The sequence below is a fragment of the Pan paniscus genome, chromosome 10, assembly GCF_029289425.2.
Source record: "Pan paniscus chromosome 10, NHGRI_mPanPan1-v2.0_pri, whole genome shotgun sequence".
NCBI lineage: Eukaryota > Metazoa > Chordata > Mammalia > Primates > Hominidae > Pan > Pan paniscus.
In genome coordinates this window covers 45,037,732-45,053,638 of record NC_073259.2, presented here as the reverse complement: position 1 = coordinate 45,053,638, position 15,907 = coordinate 45,037,732, and the positions used below count along the sequence as shown (strand labels likewise).

General features: G+C 44.6%; 1 long non-coding RNA gene across 2 annotated transcripts in view; it reads left to right on the top strand.

The window, feature by feature from the left end:
• Positions 1–47: 47 nt before the first annotated feature.
• The window catches only part of LOC129393510 (uncharacterized), a 37,613-nt gene continuing 21,753 nt past the window's right edge, over positions 48–15,907 (top strand). Inside the window, exons 1-3 of one of the 2 annotated variants that reach the window (XR_010108929.1) lie at positions 48–272; positions 3,317–4,692; positions 15,484–15,794. This is a non-coding gene — a long non-coding RNA (uncharacterized LOC129393510). Of the gene's footprint in view, positions 4,693–15,483; positions 15,795–15,907 lie in introns of both variants that reach the window. The other variant, XR_010108928.1, reaches the window with a different exon arrangement.

Here is a 15,907-nt window from a genome sequence, read left to right as displayed (position 1 = left end):
CCCTCGCGCGGCCGCGGGGTGGGGTCTGCCGCGCCTGCGGGCCGCGCGCGCCAGTACTGCAGTGTGCGGCGCATGGCTGCGAGGGCCTGGCGAGGGGCGGGCGCGAGTCGGAAAGACACCGACCAGGGAATGGGCGACGAGGCTTGCCTTAATTCGGAGGAAACCCAGGACTTGAGAGAGCCATACAATTTGAAAGACGAAGCACCGTGAAATGCAGAAAGTTGTGGTTCGGATAGCTCAGCTGATTAATTTCATGTTGCCACAGTTTGTCAGTGAGTTTTGCCTTTTTATTTTCTCAGTTCCTTTAAAGGCAGTGCATTCGGTACTTACCTGATAATGTGAAAAACGCGAGCTTTAGAAAACCGAATAGGTGTACATGGTTTACTGTAATGACTTGTTCTCCAAAGTGAGAGTACCAAACGGTGGAAGCAAATAGTATTTCAGTCATTCGAAGAGTAGTGCCCAAGCATTTAACATTGAAGCTGTTAAAAGGGCAAAGTAGGCCCCAATTTTAGATCTAAGCCATCAACTTTATGGAACAGTCCTAGGGGCTTTTTGAAAAGGAGATTTAAAAACACATTTCAGAGGTGGTAGCTGAGTTGAAGAAGTGAGGAAAGACTTGGATAGGGAGGAAATAGTTTGACACCGAAGGATGTTAGGAAGTAGGGATTCCTTGTGCAACTTAAGAGTTTTGTAAATAAGACGGCTTGGCCTTGTGTCAAGATACATCAATTGGTTATAGGTTAGTGCTTGGAGGCCCACATTATAGGAGTAGACTAGTTCTCCCTCCGCCCCGCCCCTGGAAAATCTATTTCAAGGCCATAAACCACATTGCTAATCCTTGGAAATGCAGAAGGTGGTTAGGTTTAAAATGTGGCTTTAAAATGGTCCTAGCAGAAACGTATTGATGTTACTATTCAGAATATCTGCCCAGTATACGAGGAAGAAAAAGGTTAAACCTAAAACACTAAAAATTCATAGTTCATATTCAGTTATTTGCCTGTGAAGATTTGGTACAGCCTTCATCCTTCATTTTAGACAAATAACAAATCTATATGATTTATAAGTGTATTTTGTAAGGAGTTATATATATCTATATATGTGTGTCTCCACCCATCTGAACCTGACCTGCAAACCAAGAGGTTCTTGTTTATTTCCGATAGTTTTGGTAGTCTTGTTAAAGGCATTTGATTCAAAATCCAAATTTGCATACATTTTTGCAACTGGATAGAGGAGGCAGGAATATATTTGAATATTGTTCTCACTTATTTTGTCCCTCTTCTTATTCTTTAAAAAAAAAAAATTCTGTCAATTTTAGCAGTGGGGGTTGCATATCTATTTTAGTGATACTAATGTTAATAAGTTCTGATAACCCACTACCATTGGACCACCCCCACTCTTATTCCTAAAACGAATCTGAAAATAATTAGCTTGCTTTAACGGGAAGAATGAATGTTAGGGAACCACCCTGCTGAACTCCATTTTGCTGTCGGCTCTGAATAAAGCTATTTTATCCAGAAAAGCTATCTCTGGGCAAATATTTTGAATAGTTCAGTAACCGCAATAGGTTTCTGCTAGAACCATTTTGAAGCCACCCTTTAACCCTAACCACCTTATGTATTTCCAAGGATTGGCGATGTAGTTTATGGTTTTGGGATAGATTTTTCTGGGGGAGGGGAGAACCTCCCTTCTAGCTCTCTGCAGATTATCAGAGCCGCCGCTGCAGGGATTTCCTCCCGTGGGCCTATATGTCTCCCCAGATACCTTCCTAAAACTATTAGCTTTTATCTGTCTGTGTATTCCCCTGTTGTGAATGAGGAAGTATTTGAGGGCTTGTTTTTTTAGTTTCTTGATAATAAATACCTCAGGTTTCACAGAGTAATCAAACTAAAAGAAAACTTCTTTTTTATTTTATTTTATTTTTTTGACCGAAACTCCATCTCCAAAAAAAAAAAAGGGTATATTGTTATGTGATATTGGGACATCTGAACATTTTGTTGTCATAGGAGTTTGTCCTTGCCAGCATTAATAAACTGCTTTCTTAGCTGTAAACATCTTATGACCATGGGTTGTATCTGGTAAGGAATAGGCTTTGCTAGTCTAAATTTAGAATTGATTTTGAAATTGTGTTATCCTAGCCCTTTTTTCTTTTTTTGAGACACAGTTTTGTTTTTGTCACCCAGGCAGGGGTGCAATGGCGTGATCTTGGCGCACTGCAACCTCTGCCTCGCGGGTTCAAGCGATTCTCCTGTCTCAGCCTCCCAAGTAGCAGAGATTACAGGCACCTGCCACAATGCCCAGATTATTTTTGTATTTTTAGTAGAGAAGGGATTTCACAATGTTGGCCAGACTAGTCTCGAACTTCTGACCTCAGGTGATCCGCCCGCCTCGGCCTCCCAAAGTGCTGGAATTACAGGCGTGAGCCACCGTACGTGGCCATGTTACCCTAACTCTTATGTTCCTGTTTCCCTAACATAATACCTCCTTTACTCTTCTCCTCTACTACTCTAATCTTAAGGGGAGATGAAGGGTGAAGGTCATTTTTTGTAACGTCTTCCTGCTGACAGTGGACGTTGATCTTTGGGACAGGATTCTCTTATAAGAATTTGCAGTTGGTGGGCCGGGCACGGTGGCTCATGCCTGTAATCCCAGCACTCTGGGAGGCTGAGGCAGGCGGATCACGAAGTCAGGAGATCGAGACCATCCTGGCTAACACGGTGAAACCCCATCTCTACTAAAAATACAAAAAATTAGCCAGGTGTGGTGGTGGGCACCTGTAGTCCCAGCTACTCGGGAGGCCGAGGCAGGAGAATGGTGTGAACCTGGGAGGCGGAGCTTGCAGTGAGCCGAGATCACGCCACTGCACTCCAGCCTGGGCAACAGAGCGAGACTCTGTCTCAAAAAAAAAAAAAAGAGAATTTGCAGTTGGTTTCTAGGGAGCCAGGGGAGGTCCATATTTGCATGATGTTCTGTCTGATGATTTTTTTTTTTTTTTTTTTTTTTTTTGAGAGAGAGTGTTTCACTCTTGTTGCCCAGGCTGGAGTGCAATGGCACAATTTTGGCTCACTGCAACCTCTGCCTCCCAAGTTCAAGCGATTCTCCTGCCTCAGCCTCCCGAGTAGCTGGGATTACAGACATGTGCCACCACGCCCAGCTAATTTTGTATTTTTAGTAGAGACGGGCTTTCTCCGTGTTGGTCAGGCTGGTCTCCAACTCCCGACCTCAGGTGATCCGCCCACCTTGGGCTCCCAAAGGGCTGGGATTACAGGTGTGAGCCACCACACCCAGCTGATTCTTTTTCTTTTTTTTTTTTTAGATGGAGTCTCGCTCTGTCGCCAGGCTGGAGTGCAGTGGCACAATCTCAGCTCACTGCAACCTCTGTCTCCCAGGTTCAAGCAATTATCCTGCCTCAGCCTCCCGAGCAGCTGGGACTGTAGGCACGTGCCACCGTGCCCAGCTAATTTTTGTATTTTTAGTAGAGACGGGGTTTCACCACGTTGGCCAGGATGATCTCGTTCTCTTGACCTTGTGATCCGCACACCTGGTGATGTTCTGATGATTCAATGGGCATAGCCCTGCCCAGTATTGGAGGAGTAAAAAAAAAAAAAAAAATATATATATATATATATATATTTTTTTTTTTTTTTGTAGAGATGGGGTTTTTCCATGTTGCCCAGGCTGGTCTCAAACTCCTGGACTCATGTACTCCGCCTGCCTCGGCCTCCCAAAGTGCTGGGATTACAGGCATGAGCCACCACACCCAACTGTAACACATTTTTATGCCAGAATAATATTGAATAATGATAAATGTATTTTGCCTCTTTTTCCTTTTCTTTTTTTCTTTTTCTTTTTTTTTTTTTTTTTTTTTTGAGACAGGTTCTTGCTTTGTTGCACAGGCTGGAGTGCAGTGGCACAATCTCAGTTCACCGAAACCTCTGCCTTGTGAGTTCAAGCAATTCCTGTGGCTCAGCCTCCCAAGTAGCTGGGATTACAGGCATGTGCCACGACACCTGGCTATTTTTTATATTTTTAGCAGAGATGGGGTTGTGCTGTGTTGCCCCGGCTGGTCTCGAACTCCTGGCCTCAAATGATTTGCCCGCCTCGGCCTCCCAAAGTGCTAGGATTACAGGCGTGAGCCACCATGCCCAGCCTGCCTCCTCTTTAGTACCTGACAGGAAAGTCTGATTTTTTTAAAAATCCATACTTAACCTACATAGGTATATTTGTTTTTTGTTTTTTGTTTTTTTTTTTGAGACGGAGTCTCACTCTGTTGCCCAGGCTGGAGTGCAGTGGCACAATCTCAGCTCACTGCAACCTCTGTCTCCCAGGTTCACGCCATTCTCCTGCCTCAGCCTCCCGAGTAGCTGGGACTACAGGCGCCCGCCACCATGCCCGGCTGCTAATTTTTTGTATTTTTTTAGTAAGACGGGGTTTCACCGTGTTAGCCAGGATGGTCTCGATCTCCTGACCTCGTGATCTGCCCGCCTCGGCCTCTCAAAGTGCTGGGATTACAGGCGTGAGCCACCACGCCCGGCCAGGTCTATTTGTTTTGTTTGTTTGTTTGAGACAGAGTCTCGCTCTGTCTCCTAGGCTGGAGTGCAGTGGCATGATCTTGGCTCACTGCAACCTCCATCTCCCAGGTTTAAGTGATTCTCCTGCCTCAGCCTCCCAAGTGAGTAACTGGGAAAACAGGTACGTGCCACCGTGCCCGGCTAATTTTACATCTATCTATCTATGTATCTATCTATCTATCTATCTATGTATCTATCTATTTTTTGAGATGGAGTTTTGCTCTTCTTGCCCAGGCTGGAGTGCAATGATGCGTGATCTCAGCTCACTGCAACCTCTACCTCCTGGGTTCAAGCGATTCTCCTGCCTTAGCCTCCCAAGTAGCTGGGATTACAGGCATGCGCCACCACGCCCAGCTAATTTTTTGTATTTTATTTTTAGTAGAGACAGGGTTTCTCCGTGTTGGTCAGGCTGGTCTCGAACTCCCGACCTCAAGTGATCCGCCCACCTCGGCCTCCCAAAGTGCTGGGATTAAAGGCATGAGCCACTGCACCCAGCCTATTTTTTTATATATATTTTTAGTAGAGATAGGGTTTCACCATATTGGCCAGGCTGGTCTCAAACTCTTGACCTTGTGATCTGCCCGCCTTGGCCTCCCAAAGTGCTAGGAGTACAGGTGTGAACCACCATGCACGGCCTCTGTTTTGTTTTTTTTTTTGTTTTTTTTTTTTGAGACAGAGTCTTGCTCTATTGCCAAGGCTGGAGTGCAGTGGTGCCATCTCAGCTCATTGCAGCCTCCATCTCCCAGGTTCAAGCGATTCTCCCACCTCAGCCTCCTTAGTAGCTGGAATTACAGATGTGCGCCACCATCACCTGGCTAGTTTTTGTAATTTAGTAGAGATGGGGTTTCACGATGTTGGCCAGGCTGGTCTCGAACTCTTCACCTCAAGTGATCCACCCACCTTGGCCTCCCAAAGTGCTGGGATTAATTATAGGCATGAGCCACCATGCTCAGCCTCTATTTATTATACATACCTACACACACACACACACACACACACACGAGTAAATAGTAGTTATCTATGTCTGGAACATAAACACAGTAGTATTTACTGTCTTGACTTTTTTTCCTCCCCTAAGACAGGGTCTCACTCTGTTGCCTAGGCTGGATTACAGGGGCATGATCATGGCTCACTGCAGCCTCCACCTCCCAGGCTCAAGCGATCCTCTCACCTCAGCCTCCTCAGTAGCTGGGACTACAGGCAAGCACCACTGTGCCTGGCTAATTTTTTATTTTTGTGGAGGTGGAGTCTCATTGTTACCCAGGCTGGTCTTGAACTCCTGGGCTCAATCGATCCTCCCACCTTGGCCTCCCAAACTGCTGAGATTGCAGTACAGGCCACTGTGCCCAGTCTGTCTGCACATTTTAATTGATTATATAGGCCTTTCTTTTGTTGTACTCTTTCAGGCCTGCAACTGTTTGCTTTGAGTCTTTGGTGTAGTGGGAAACCCTGTGATACAATTAGAGTTACTCTCATTTTTGCTACATAGTATCATGGCCATTTGCTACTGTTCTAAGCAGTGGGTAACTGTTTTTGATAGTTTCCATATTGTGGTTTAGACACAGAAATTTACAAAATATTTTGTTCATTTCACTAGCTCTACAAGTAAAAACAAAATAACAAATGGCAACAATTTACCAAGTGTTAACTATTTATAAATATTTGAACTTCATTCTTATTTATCCCAATATTATAAATTTACATCTGCTTTTCCACAGATAGATGGTATTGGGGAAAGAAAATTGACTTTGGGCTGGATGCAGTGGCTCAGGCCTATAATCACAGCACTTTGGGAGGCCGAGGCAGGTGGATCACTTGAGGCCAGTAGTTAGAGATCAGCCTGGCCAACATGGCGAAACCCCGTCTACTAAAAATACAAAAATTAGTTGGCCCTGGTGGCACGTGGCTATAATCCCAGCTACTTGGGAAGCCAAGGCACGAGAATCGCTTGAACCCAGGAGGTGGAGGTTGCAGTGAGCAGAGATCATGCTACTGCACTCCAGCCTGGGTGACAGAGTGAGACTCTATCTCAAACAAAAAAAAAAAAAGGGAAAAAAATAGAAAATTGACTTCGGTGGTGTCAGATAGGACTAGATTCAATTCTAGCTTTGTCAGTTAATAGTGGTATGACCTTAGACCCTTAATTATCTTTCTCAAGCTTCATTTATGAATGGGAATCAATGTTAACTTAGAATCACCTTTTTCTCATACATTCAGTCCCATTAGTTCATGTTGTCAATTTACTTTCAAAATATGCCCACTACTTTTTATCACACCACTCTTATTTCACAGCTCTTACAGAATCTGAAATTACCTTGTTTGTACATTTATTTACTTGTTTAAAGTTTCTTCTTTTATGTAAACTCCATGTCTCTTTTTGTGGAAGTCAGTCTTGGTTGCCCTTTCAAAAACTACCTTCTTCCATTTCTCCTTGCTAAGACAGCCTCCTTTATCTGCCACTGTTTAAAGGGTATTTGTGTGCTCAGTCCCCCGGGACAAATAAATGCAACCTTGTTTCCCTTTGCCAGATACTTGCTTTTTCAGTTTCCTTCATGATTGGACCTGATTCTGACCAATGGGACATAAAGAGGCAAGTCAGCTGAGGACTTTCTGGGAATGGTTTTCTTCTCTGATAAAAAGAGATTACCCCGTTGAGGAAGTCCCTTTTGTTTCACCCCTCTCCCTTTGCTTTCTGCCTTTGGAAATGTTCTTTGAAGATATGATGCCTAGAGCCAACTTCAGTCCTTGAGGGTCTAATGCAAAGAGAATCATAAAGATGCCAGTTCAGTGCAGTGGTCTGATATTGTGAAGCTGTCGACCCAACCTTAAAACCAACCTATCTCCACATTTATTAATTAAATAATAAAGAAACTAAATAAATATTAATGAATAAAGGAAACAGTAAATGTCCTTATAATGTAAGCCAATGCAAGCAGGCTTTATCCCTAGAGACAAGAACAATACCTGGCACATAGTAGGTGCCTAATATGTAATTTTTGTTTAATATTGAACCTTGTGATTGACTGGATATGGGATGTGAGGTAAAGTAAGGAATGGAGGTTATTTTGTAGGTTTCTCATTTATTTTATCTATCTATCTATCTATCTATCTATCTATCTATCTATCTATCTATTTATTTTTGAGACAGAGTCTCACTCTGTTTCCCAGGCTAGAGTGCAGTGGCACGATCTTGGCTCACTGCAACCTCTGCCTCCCAGGTTCAAGTGATTCTCCTGCCTCAGCCTCCCAGGTAGCTGGGATTACAGATATGTGCTACCACGCCTGGTTAATTTTTGTATTTTTAGTAGAGACCGGGTTTCACCATGTTGGCCAGGCAGGTCTCGAACTCCTGACTTCAAGCTATCCGCCCACCTCGGCCTCCCAAAGTGCTGGGATTACAGATGTGAACCACTGCGACCAGCAAAGGTTTCTCATTTAAATAATCGCGTGAATCATGGTGCTTTTCACTGAGATCAAAATATTGAAGAAAGAAGTGGGTGGGAAGTAAGAAAAGGTCAGTTTTTAACACATTTTGAGGTTTAAGTGTCTGTAGTACATATGCTTAGAGATATCCATTAGGCAGACATACTTGCAGATATGGAGAGGGGAGAGAGAGACAGATTTTGAACCTTCAGTATTAAAATGGTAATTAAACTACGGGAATGGTAAGACCACTCAGGGGGAATGTGTAGAGCTAGGAAAGTAGTGCTTTTCTTTCTTTTTTTTTTTTTCTTTTTGATACGGAGTCTCACTCTGTCACCCAGGCTGGAGTGCAGTGGTGCAATCTCGGCTCACTGCAACCTCTGCCACCTGGGTTCAAGCAATTCTCCTGCCTCAGCCTCCGAAGTAGCTGGTATTACAGGTGCTTGCCATCGTGCCCAGCTAATTTTTGAATTTTTAGTGGAGACAAGGTTTCACCATGTTGACCAGGCTGGTCTGGAACTCCTGACCTCATGATCCACCCGCCTCGGCCTCCCAAAGTGCTGGGATTACAGGTGTGAGCCACCGTTCCCGGCTGAAAGTGGTGGTATTAATAGAGAACCCTGAAGTAGATAGAGAACCTGGCCTTAGTAAGGAATTGAAAGAATGATCACATTTAAAGTGGAGAAAATGAGCTTATAAAAGGAGTCTGGGGCTGGGCACAGTGGCTCACGCCTGTAATTGCAGCACTTTGGGAGCCCAAGGCAGGCAGATCACCTGAGGTCAGGAGATCGAGACCAGCCTGAGCAACATGGAGAAACCCCATCTCTACTAAAAATACAAAATTAGCCGGGCACGGTGGCGCATGCTTGTAATCCCAGCTACTTGGGAGGCTGAGACAGGAGAAGCACTTGAACCCAGGAGGCTGAGGTTGCACCATTGCACTCCAGCCTGGGCAACAACAGTGAGACTCCATCTCAAAAAAAAAAAAAAAAAAAGTGGCTGGGCATGGTGGCTCACGCCTGTAATTCCAGCACTTTGGAAGTCCGAGGCAGGTGGATCACAAGATCAGGAGATCAAGACCATCCTGACCAACATGTGAAACCCCGTCTCTACTAAAAAAATACAAAAATTAGCCAGGCATGGTGGCGTGCACTTGTAGTCCCTGCTACTCAGGAGGCTGAGTCAGGAGAATTGCTTGAACCCAGGAGGCGGAGGTTGCAGTGAACCGAGATTGTGCCACTGCACTCCAGCCTGGGTAACAGAGCGAGACTGTCTCAAAAAAAAAAAAAAAAAAAAAAAAAGGAGTCTGGGCCGGGTGCGATAATCCTAGCACTTTGGGAGGCCAAGGCAGGTGGATCACCTGAGGTCAGGAATTCAAGACCAGCCTGGCCAACATGCTGAAACCCCATCTCTACTAAAGCCGGGCATGATGGCGGGTGCCTGTAACCCCAGCTACTCAAGAGGCTGAGACTGAAGAATCGCTTGAACCTGGGAGACAGTGGTTGTAGTGACCTGAGATCGCACCACTGCACTCCAGCCTGGGCGGCTAAGCGAGACTCCGTTTCAAAAATAAATAAACAAACAAATAAACAAAAGGAGTCTGAGAAAGAATGATCAAAGAGGAAGAACTGGGGGTTTTACGATCCAAGTAAAGAGTTTCAAGCGAGTACAGTGTCAAATGCTGCAGTGTCAAATCCTGCAGGTTAAATAGGGTAAAGACTAGAAAGTGTCCATTGTATTAAATATAGAGAAAACAGTATGGTGTCTATTTTTATTTATTTACTTATTGGACAAGTATTGAGAGCTTACCATGGCAGGTACTCCTTATAAGTGCTGGGTTGATATAACAGTGAATAAAATAAGTCTTGCTGGAGTCGTGAGAAGGGACATGCTTGCCTGTTCCTAATCTTAGTGAGAAAGCTTCTAATTTCTCACTTTTAAGTATAGTGTTAGCTGTAGGGATTTTGTAGACATTCTTGATCAAGATGAGAAAGTTCCCCTCTATCTTAGTTTACCAAGAGAGTTTATCATGAATGAGTGTTGGATTTTGTCATATGCTTCTTCTGCATATGTTGATATGATTATGTGATTTTTCCTTCTTTTTTCTTTTTTAAACAGTTTTGCTCTGTTGCCCAGAATGGAGTGCAGCGGCACCATCTTGGCTCACTGCAACCTCCGCCTCCCTGGTACAAACAATTCTCGTGCCTCAGCCACTGGATTAGCTGGGATTATAGACGCATGCCACCACACCTGGCAAATTTTTTTTATTTTTAGCAGATACAGGGTTTCACCATGTTGGCCAGGCTGGTCTTGAACTCCTGACCTTAAGCCATCTGCTTGTCTCGGCCTCCCAAAGTCCTGGGATTGCAGGCGTGAGCCACTGCACCTGGCCTTTTTCTTCTTTAGACTGCTGATCTGATGGATTTTATTAATTGATCTTTTCTTTTTCTTTTTTTTTTGAGACAGGGTCTTGCTCTGTCACCCAGGCCGGAGTGCAGTGGCATGAACATAGCTCACTGCAGTCTCGGTCTCCTGGGCTTCAGCGATCCTTTCACCTCAGCCTCCTGAGTAGCTAGGACCACAAGTGTATGCCACCACACCCTGCTAATTTTTAAATTTTTTGTAGAGATGGGGTCTTGCCACGTTGCTCAGGCTGGTCTTGAGCTCCTGAGCTGAAGTGATCGTCCCACTTCAGCCTCCCAACATGCTGGGATTATAGGCATGTGCCACTGCTCCTGGCCTTATTCATTTTCAAATGTTGAACCAGCCTTGTATACCTGGGATAAATTCCACTTGGTCTTGGTATATAATTCTTTTTATCCAGTGTTGGATTTGATTTTCTGATATTTAATTAAGGATTTTTGCATCTATGTCCATGCAAATATTGGTCTGTAGTTTTCTTTTTTTTTTTTTTTTTGTAGTATCTGTCTGGTTTTGGTATTACGGTAACACTGATCTCATAGAATGAGTTAGGGAATAATCCCTCTGCTTCTTTCGTCTTAAAGAGATGGTATAAAATTGGGATAATGTTTCCCCTAAAAGTTTGGTAGAATTCAAATTAGCTAGGCATGGTGGCATACGCCTGTAATCCCAGCTACTCAGGAGGTTGAGGCAGGAGAATCACTTGAACCCAGAAGGCAGAGGTTGCAGTGAGCCAAGATTGCACCACTGCACTCCGGGCTGGGGAACAGAGCAAGACTCCATCTCAAAATAAATAAATAAATGTTTGGTAGAATTCATCAGTTAACCCATCTGGGCCTGGTGCTTTCTGTTTGGGAAGGTTATTAATTATTGATTCAATTATTATTATTATTATTTGAGATGGAGTCTCGCTCTGTCACCCAGGCTGGAGTGCAGTGGTGCGATCTCAGCTCACTGCAACCTCTGCCTCCTGGGTTCAAGCAATTCTCCTGCCTCAGCCACCCGAGTAGCTGGGACTACAGGTGCGTGCCACCATGCCCAGCTAATTTTTTGTATATTTAGTAGAGATGGGATTTCACCGTGTTAGCCAGGATGGTCTCGATCTCCTGACCTCATGATCTGCCCACCTCAGCCTCCCAAAGTGCTGGGATTACAGGCACGAGCCACCGCGCCCAGCTGATTCAGTTCTTTAATAGATATAGAGCTGTTCAAATTGTCTTTCTTCTTATGTGAATTTGGCAGATTGTGTCTTTCAAGGAATTTGTCTGTTTCATCTAGGTTATCAAATCTGTGCACATAGAGTTTTCCTTTATTTTCCCTTTAATGTTCATGGAATCTGTAATTATGTCCTCTCTTTTATTTCTTTTTCTGTTGTTTTGAGACGGAGTCTCGCTCTGTCACCCAGGCTGGAGTGCGGTGGTGTGATCTCGGCTCACTGCAACCTCCTCCTCTCAGGTTCAAGTAACGCTCCTGCCTCAGCCTCCCGCGTAGCTGGGGCTACAGCATACACCACCACGCCCAGCCAATTTTTGTATTTTTTGATAGAGATGTGGTTTTAACATGTGGGCCAGGCTGGTCCTGAACTCCAGACCTCAAGTGATCCACCTGCCTCAGCCTACTAAAGTGCTGGGATTACAGGCATGAGCCACCACACCCAGCCTTTTATTTCTTTTTTATTACTTTTTTGTAGAGATGAAGCCTAACTATGTTGCCCAGATTGGCGTGCAGTGGCTATTCACAGATGTGATAATCATATACTGCAGCCTTGAACTCCTGGGCTCAAGGGATCCTCCTGCCTCAGCCTGTAAAGTAACTGGAACTATAGGTGTGCCACCTTGCCCAGCTCCTTCACTTTAAAAAAAAAAAGTTTAATTTTAATTTTGTAGAGATGAGGTCTTGCCATGTTGCCCAGGCTGGGCTTGAACTCTTAGCATCTAGTCATCCTCCCACTTTGGCCTCCCAAAGGCCTGGGATTATAGACATGAACCACTATGCTCAGCCTCCTTTACTTTTTTTTTTTTTTTTTTGAGACAGAGTCTCGCTCTGTCGCCCAGGCTGGAGTGCAGTGGCACAATCTCGGCTCACTGCAAGCTCTGCCTCCTAGGTTCACGGCATTCTCCTGCCTCAGCCTCCCAAGTAGCTGGGACTACAGGTGCCCGCCACCATGCCTGGCTAATTTTTTTGTATTTTTAATAGAGACGGGGTTTCACCGTATTAGCCAGGATGGTCTCGATCTCCTGACCTTGTGATCCACCCGCCTCAGCCTCCCAAAGTGCTGGGATTACAGGCGTGAGCCACCGCGCCCGGCCTCCTTTACTTTTTTTATCTAGTTTCTCCTACAGATCTATAAAGAGTTGTTGGCAGCTCTAGATGCACTGCCTATGACTTAGCCCTGCTCTGCATGGAGCAGTTAAAAAAAAAAAAAAAAAGGAGCTGTTGATTTTTTAGTTTGTTCAGCTTTTACTTGTTGTTATCATGGAGTGGTGACTTCCAAGCTTCTTTTCTGCTGGTCTGGAAACTGGATGTGTATATCTTTTCAAAGCAGTAACAAGAAGGTCAGTGAGGCCAGAGCAGAGTAGTGAGTGAGGGGGAGAGCGTTATGAAATGAGATTGGAGAGGTAGCCAGGGTCTAGCTCATGTAATAGTGTTATTAGGCATGGAGAGATTTTGTGTTTTATTCTAAAAATAATGAGAAGCTATTAGATAGTTTTGAGCAAAGGTGTGACATGTTCTATTTTAGGTTTTAAGAGCATTGCTCTGGCTTTTGTGAGAGTAAACCACAGGAGGTTAAGAGTGGAAGAAGGAAGATGAACTAGAAGGGAATGGGCAGTAATGCAAATAAGAGATGATAGTGGCTTGAATCAAGGTGATATTATTGAGGTGGTAAGAAGTGGTGGAAATGTGAGTTGTTTTGTTTTGTTTTGTTTTTGAGATGGAGTCTTGCTCTGTCACCCAGGCTGGAGTGCAGTGGTGTGATCTCGGCTCACTGCAATCTCTGCCTCCCAGGTTCAAGTGATTCTCGTGCCTCAGCCTCCCAAGTAGCTGGGACTACAGGCGTGTGCCACCACGCCCGGCTAATTTTTTTTTTTTTTTTTTTTTAAGTAGATGTGGGGTTTCACCGTGTTAGCCAGGATAGTCTTGATCTCCTGACTTCGTGATCTGCCTGCCTTGGCCTCCCAAAGTGCTGGGATTATAGGCTTGAGCCACCACGCCCAGCCTTCTGAGTATATTTTGAAGACAGAACTGACAGGATTTATTAATGAGTTGGCTGTGAGAAAGAAAGAGAGGAGTCAGTCATGACCCCTAGATTTTTGGTCTGAGCAACACTGGGGAATACTAAAGGAGGAACAGGTGTAGAGAAATGGAAAGAATCAAAAGTTCAGTTTTGGACATGTTAAGTTTGAGATGCAGTGGGTTAAATATAAGTAGAGATGTTGATTAGGCAGTAATAGTTGGTTAAAAAGTGCAGAGGGGAGGTCGTGTTGGAGATAAATTTAGAAGTCATCAGTATAGAAAGTGGATAAGATCACCTGGGGAATGGGTGAGATCCAACCGGGCGCAGTGGCTCATGCCTGTAATGCCAGCACTTTGGGAAGACCAGGCGGGCGGATCACAAAGTCAGGAGTTCGAGACAAGCCTGGCCAACATAGTGAAACCCCGTCTCTACTAAAATTACAAAATTTAGCTGGGCATGGTGGCATGCGCCTATAGTCCCAGCTACTTGGGAGGCTGAGGCAGGAGAATCGCTTGAACCCGGGAGGCGGAGGTTGTGGTGAGCTGAGATTGTGCCATTGCACTCCAGCCTGGGCAACAGAGCGAGACCGTCTGAAAAAAAAAAAAAAAAAAAAAAAAAGGAAGAGGTCCAAGGACTGAACCCCAGAGCACTCTAACTTATAAAAATTAGGAAGAGGATCTAGTAGTGTAAAGTAAAAGGAGCAGACAGTGATGTTGGAAGTTAATAATGGCCTGGGTGCAGTGGTTCACACCTACAATACCAGCACTTGGAGAGGCCAAGGTGGGAGGATTGCTTGAGCCCAGGAGTTAGAGACCAGCTCTGGCAACATAGGGAGATCCCTCCTTTACAACAAATACAAAAATTAGCCAGGCGTGATGGTGTGCACCTGTAGTACCGATTACTTGGGAGGCTAACATAGGAGCCCACGAGGTGAAGGCTGCAGTAAGTTGTGATCGCGCCACTGCATTCCAGCCTGGGTAACAGAGCAAGACCGTGTTTCCAAAAAAATAGAAGAAAGAAAATAATGAAGAGTTTAGTATTCTGGAAACCAAATGAAGAAAGTGTTTCAAGCAGGAGCAGGTGATAACTCTGCTTTTTGAACTGTGCTTTCTGGGAGGCTGGGTAACATGGGGTCTGAGAATCAGCTGTTAGATTTCACTGGTGACCTGGGCAAGAGTGGCTTCAGTGGAGCAGTAAGGATGAATTAAGGCCTTATTGGTGTAAGTTCAAGAGATAATTCATGACAAGGAAGTGGTGGAAGGAGAATTTAAAAACTTTTTTGAGGATTTTTGCTTTAAGGGGTTAGAAAGAAGAGTAATAACCAGGAGAGCTGGATAGGGATGTTCAATAAAAGGAGGGGTTTTCTTTTTGTTTTTGTTTCTAAGGTGGGAGCTATTTTAGAATATTTGTTTGCTAATGAGAAAAAAAAACAAAAGGTAAAATCCATGTTGTGAGGAAAAGGAGCAAAGCTTTAGAGTAGTGAAATGGAAAGGCACCCAGTGCACCATGGAGGGGTTCACCTTGGAAAGGAGCACAGTATTTACCTGCTGACACACAGGAGGAAGCCAGAATTCGAGGAGCGATTAATCGGTTGGCAGTTAGATTTAGTGGTGGAATCTGTGGAATTTCTCTTCTGATTATTTCTGTTTTTCTCCTCCACTGCAGTGAACTAGAAAATAGGTAATTTCAGCCAGGGATGGTGGCATACAGTGGTGCCTTTCAGCTACTCGGGAGGCTAAGGCAGGAGGATCCTTTGGGCCCAGGAGTTTGAGTCCAGTCTGGGCAACATAGCAAAACCTCATCCTTTTTTTTTTTTTTTTTTTTTTGAGACAGAGTTTCGCTCTTGTTGCCTAGGCTGGAGTGCAATGGCGTGACCTCGGCTCACCGCAACCTCTACCTCCCGGGTTGAAGCGATTCTCCTGCTTCAGCCTCCCGAGTAGCTGGGATTACAGGCATGTGCCACCACACCTGGCTAGTTTTGTATTTTTAGTAGAGACGGGGTTTCTCCATGTTGGTCAGGCTGGTCTCGAACTCCCGACGTCAGGTGATCTGCCCGCCTCAGCATCCGAAAGTGCTGGGATTACAGATGTGACCTATCGTGCCCAGCCGCTAAACCTCATCTTTAAAAAAGAAGAACAAAATAGGTAATCTTTCCTAATTCTCCCTCTTTTCCTTAGTAACAGAACCCTGATTTCTTTGGGAACAGGGTGCCCAGCTTCTGTTCCAACTGATGGGGTCCATGTGACTAAGTTCTGGT